The sequence below is a fragment of the Siphateles boraxobius genome, unplaced genomic scaffold (genome assembly GCF_051911475.1).
Source record: "Siphateles boraxobius isolate OS27281-9 unplaced genomic scaffold, OSU_SipBor_1 67, whole genome shotgun sequence".
In the NCBI taxonomy this organism is placed as follows: Eukaryota; Metazoa; Chordata; class Actinopteri; order Cypriniformes; family Leuciscidae; genus Siphateles; species Siphateles boraxobius.
Genome location: NW_027509194.1, coordinates 631,235 through 637,500, shown reverse-complemented (window position 1 = coordinate 637,500; position 6,266 = coordinate 631,235).

Below are 6,266 nucleotides of genomic sequence, written 5' to 3'. Positions count from 1 at the left end.
GTGCCGATTTATACAGTACAGTAGCAGCTGCATATATAATTGGTGGATTTGTAAGATTGTGATTCCTATTTCATTACAATGGCAGGCCATTTGCCAACTTAGCAGACATTACAAACATTCCATGTCAGATATTTATAGAATATACGTGCATATCTGACATGTTCTGAAAACTGAATGGATCATTTCTTGCATGTGATGACTCACACAATGAAAGAATGTTAAGAAGTTGTGAAGAGTGACAATTTCACAGAGAATCAACTCATTAGTTATTGTGCAAATTACAGACAATTGTACAAACCTTTTTGCATGTGATTTGCTTGAATAAGTTGTTATGTGTACTGTTGAAATAAATATTCATCCGACTTAACTTTTTAAATGGACTATTACCAGTTTCACTCATTAGAAATGATGGACAATCGTGTGTTGTTTTTACAGAGATAAAAGTGAGTGTGTGTCCTTCAGTCTTCAAAGCTGCTTCTGATGTACGTGAACAAACAACATGAAGCCCATTCTGCACGTCACACACACTCAATCGCAGGAAACACTGCTCTGTCTGTCGGTCTGAACGCGGTGCCACTCGTTTCCATGTCATCAGCAAACAACACATTACACAAAGGGCAAGTGTCTGCGCGGGGCCCTGGCTTTCCTTATGGCCCTCAGAGGATCCGTCAAGTGACAGGCGGGAGTTTAGACTGAGCCGTTTGCTGAAGCTGATTTATGATTTACTTACATTAACATTGAACATATTTGGGCAACACTTTAGAATAAAGGTCCGTCATTAATGGAAGTAATGCAGGACTAATGAGCAGTGTTGGGGAAAGTTGGGGAAAATTACAATATTGCATTACTCCCAAAAAAAGAGTAACTAATTGCGTTACTTAGATACTTCGTATGAAAAGTAATGGGTTACATTACTTTTGCGTTACTACTTGTCACCTGGGCTGGGTGCGCTTGTTTGTTTGTTTTTTAATAACAACAAAAAAAGTTAAATTTTTGGCAAATGTTAAGATCTTTCACACTTTCTCCAAAAGAAATAATAACAAGCTGCATCTTTCATGCAGTATGATGTTGTGGATGTATTTCAAAACTAGTTTTACTTGATCTTAGTGCAGCGTTCGACACTATGCTATAATGCATCTCATAACCTTGTACTCCAGTTAAATCAGATCAAATGCACATGATATACCTGCAAGCATAAAATGGGACAGTGTCACAATCATCTGTTCTGGATTGACAATCTGCAAATAAATCATTCAGTTAGTACATTGTCCCATATTTCTAATATGCAGGCAACTTACAATATCTAAGTAACAATTCAGAGTTTCATCTCCTTAACACACATAACATGCTTTAAGTCATGAACTACATTACCCAAAATGCACCGCCGATTACTGGCGCGCAATTTCACTCGGTGCAGCACACTCGTTAACACACAGATTAACATTAACAAGCGTCCTCATACTTATGAAAATTAACATAGGACATTAACTGATACTTCAGATTTTATACAGTTCATAGAAATATGACACAATCGCACGTTTAAAGCGATACAGTTTATGTACTATATTAAACATGAAGAACCATCTATTTAACACACTAACAGTATTACCGAACCATTACCAAGTACCGAAAGTACCATTTCGGCAATGAAAACATTTCTGAGCCAAATGAAAATAAAGATGTGTTCTGGCGACTGGCGTGTTTATTGAACCAATCAGATCCGAGTAAATCGAGTGTCAGCGAGAAGCTCATCTGATTGGCTACATGATGAAGGTGGACCCGCCCTCCTCTTTGCGCTTGCAAAACCAAGTGAGTGAGAGAATCCAAAAACATCATATAGATAGACGCCCTATCGACCCAAATATAGGTCTCTGCAGGACAGTAATAGGAGTTCCCAGATCAGTGGGCGACAGAGGGGCGTTTTCAAGCGCGTTACCTGATTTGCCCATGTCACAGTGAGGGTAGGTTTAGGGGCGGGGTCAGGTGAAAGGCATCATTTTCATTGCATGATTTATAAACACCCACCAGTTTGAAAACGACCACAAATTTAGAAACACCCACTTTTTTTCCGCAGAGATCCCATACTCTATCGACCGCTACTGCCTATTGGCGCGTACGAGCCGTGGGGCCGCCATCTTACACCGGTCACCCGCTCCGCTCAGTGTAATGTGATTGGCAGGTGCAATGAGCTGCCAGCGCATTTAATTAATCATTTCTCACTGAATACCGAACTGATTTTCACGCTGTTTTTTTTGCTGCAAAGGACATACACGTAGCTACGATACACGACACATTTAATATTTTGTTCACAAAATACAACTAATAGTACGGTAATGTTAAATGTTAAATCTTACTTGTGAAAAGTAATCCCCGAGTGATGGTCCGCCGATTTGAGGCTGAATATGCTGCACAGCGCTCTGGCATCTATCAGAGACTATTTATAGAGATATGCCACTTACTCAATCCTCAATACAACTATATCGGGAAAACCCGTAACGCCAAAGATGGCGGTTGTATGAACATGTCCCGCCCCTCCCACTGGAAAGCCAATCGTCTGCCTTTAACAGTCAAGCCGGGAAACATTTAAGCCTATCGTCTGGTTCCACTGACGCATGCGCACAGTTGAGGTTTGCGACAGTGAAAAATACGTTACTGTTTGAAAAGGCGGCAGATTTGATATGCAGTGTATGTGTGCGTTGGGTAAATATCAGACATCCCAAGTGTCTACCGCATATTTATAGCGGCTCCCTGATGCGCGCAAATTAGTTCAAATCTCCCAGAATCTAGAGCGAGCGAGCGAGAGCTCACACATACTGTGCTTCAAACCGTGCAGCGCGCGCACGTCAGAGAGGGAGAGAAGGGAGCCTATCGTCTGGCTCCACTTGTTTCTATACATGCAGTTTTTATGTCCCGGTGACCAGTGAATGTGCAGTTCTGACTCTCTGCCCATTCATTTAGATAGGAGCCTGGTCTTGTTAGTCCGAAATAGCTGCCAAGATGGCGGCCGAGTGGCATGACTTGCCTAAAAGGACTTTGCATCTACTGCTGCTATGCAACACAAATAGGAGTATGACCGGTTTAAGATGGCGGCCCCATTTCTTGCGCCACAGCGGCCAATAGGGCGTCTAGCTCTATATGATGTCTATGAGAGAATCTGCCAAAACTGGAAGCGCAGGAAAAAGAAAGACCCAACTGTACAAATCGGGTTTTTCGGAATCTTTTTGCCTCATGCACACAACAAGTCATTTAGACATTTGCAACAGTTAATTTTTTTACACAAAGTTTGACTGTACGCAATTCATCTCTTTTGGACTTCCTGCCTCTGTTGTTTTCGCTTGTAAATTGCTGTTCACAGGCCGGCAATGCTTTTGCCCACATTTGTGCGCAAAAAACCGTGCCAAACGTGTAAGCGCGGAAAAATTTAAGTCTGAAGAATACAGATCTTATTTATTTTGCGTTAGCATGAAGCTGCAGCTTCAAAATACATTACGAATAACAGTTAAATGATGCAAATATTTTTTTCTTACACTTGAAGGGCGATTTACACCTTTACAAATCATGCGCATGCAAATTTATTTTACGCTTGCAATCTTATGTAGGCTACTCTTTCACAAATCTTACCCTGCGCATGCGATTCTTTATGTCATCATTTACCTTCATGCACACCTCTCTTCGAGTGCAACACGCGAGGAATATACCATTGATTGAAGAAGAGGGGCTTTATTCCAAATCGGTAACACAAAATAACACAGCACATCTTCTTTCTAATCAAACTCATACAGTACAGGGCAGTAGCGCAATTATAATGTTCGGCACAAAGATTAAATGCTGGGTAAAACAATTACAATTTCCATACTGTGTCAATTTAAAATTCCAACCTCCCCCACCTTAATATGGATCATCCCTTGCTCAATCTCTCTCTCTGCACCTGATTGAGAAGCAACTCATCTATTTAACCCTCTGGGGTCCTTCATTTCAGAGTCACACTCAGGACCTTCGGGTCCAAATGGGCCGGAAGGGTGGGATTCATATTTATTAAAAGAAAATCATAATTTTATTTTTTTTACTTGTTTTTTATAATATTTTTTTCTTTTCTTTTTTGGTGTTTTGAGAATTTTATGAAAATATTTTTTTTAAAGCTGTATTTCATTTTAGAGTCAAGCCTAGACCTCATGAAAGCAATTTTTGAAATGAGATGGATGCCATCTGGTGGACAAACTGAGCATTTTAAAAATGCAAAACACATAGGTAATCTGAATTTATTGGTTTGTTCATGTATAAAAGTGTGTGTGTGTGTGTGTGTGTGTGTGTGTGTGTGTGTGTGTGTGTGTGTGTGTGTGTGTGTGTGTGTGTGCGTGTGCGTGTGCGTGTGCGTGTGCGTGTGTGTGTGTGTGTGCGTGTGCGTGTGCGCGTGCGCGTGTGTGTGGATGTGTCTGTTTTGCACTCTTGATGTTTTATAGATTCACCCCTTCACTGTTGTGTACTTTTTTTCTGTATCGTGGCTGATTTGTAGATTGTACGCACAAAAAAACTCGGTATTTTCACATTTTTGCCAATTTGCCATTGATTTCCTATCCGGGTCCATTTGGACCCGAAGGTCCTGAGTGTGACAATTTTTTTACAACCACTTAGATTATTCAAATCCTGTCCCCAATTTTTTTGGATGTTCATATACCAAGTACCAAAAAATTCACTAAATTTCAGACCATTCCGATGAAGCTATGATTTTTTAAAAAAAATATTTAAATGCGGTCGGGTCCATTTGGACCGAAGGACCCCAAAGTTTGATGAATTATACATTTTGTATACATATTTTTCACACAATAACACAAACACACGCACACACACACACACACTTCCTTCCAGATGTGTTCAGACGCGTCTGCGAATGTGTGACATTCCAAACATAACCTGACTTTTGTTCTTCAGGACACATTCTCTTCTTCTTCCTCTTCCTCTTCAGACGAGTGTTCCTCCGCGGAAACCTGGAGAAGTGTTGTTCGGCGCACGGGAAGCGTGCGAGAAGTGTGTGTCAGAGTAGCCAACTTTTGAGTTTTGCCTGGAGTGAGATTTGTTTACGGGGTGGGGGCGTTTGAGCTGACGCGCTACAGCGATCTGTCGCATTTAAAAGCGCCAAAACGTTGGAAATATCGACAGAATCTGACAGCTGAGAATTTGTTCCATATCAAAAGTAACCATTTCTGTCTAGTCTGTCGGTGTCAGTGTCCTCTTTGTCCGCGATTTTTCTCTGCGTGAGAAAATGCAGAGGTTCAATCAGAGCCTGAACTTGCTTATAGTAATTCGGAAATTAGTGCACATGAGTGGGAAAAAAATACAGCACAGAAGAATGTCTAATTTAGCGTGAGATTTCTTTGTTGAGCGTGAGACCGTGAGATTGAGGCTGAATGCGTGAGTGTCACGCCAGATGCGTGAGAGTTAGCGTGTGTGTGTGTGTGTGTGTGTGTGTGTGTGAGGATCCAGTGATGATCCCGCAGTGTTCCAGCGTCGGAAGTAAAAACAACTGGATCCGTGAGTCTGAAACACCAGGAAACATCCTGACTGTGTTTGTGTTGTTCGGACACCTTTGGGTCTCATTACCATTATCACCATTGTTCAGTTCAGTGAGCAGTTCTGTCCACTAGAGAGCAGTGCTGACACCACAGCACCAGTTATTATAGTTAACTACGGCTAAAACCATTAAAGTTCCCCTGTACTCAATCATTTTACCCCTTAAAACACATCTTTGATCATCAAAATCACATATTTAAAGTTTTTGTTCTTAAAAAATGTCTTAAAATATCTTGAATGTAATTTGACACCCTTGCCTCATTTAATATGCGCGGTTCTATGAATATGCAAATGAGCCCCGCCTCCAATCACTCACTCACTCAGAGATCCACTCGTTGACGATCACACGTTGATCTGATTGGTTACAAGGTAGTTTGTGACGTCAGAAACACCAGCGATTTCAAACCGTGTTTTTGAGACTGTCTTTGGTTCACTGCAGTTTTAAGGAGAAAATACTCAGCAATGCTGTCGACTTATGAATTTACACATAGTTTGTCTTAAAGCATATTAAAAACACCACACAGACACATAAACAACATTAAAAGATGGATTTTCACCACAGGGATCTTTTCATTTTCATAATTTGAAATAGAATAAACTTTAACTGAAGGAAAACTAAGTAGCCTTTCAGCTAGTTGCAGCATTTTGCATTTTCATTTCAAACTAAAACTGAAATAAAAAATTAATAAAAACTATAG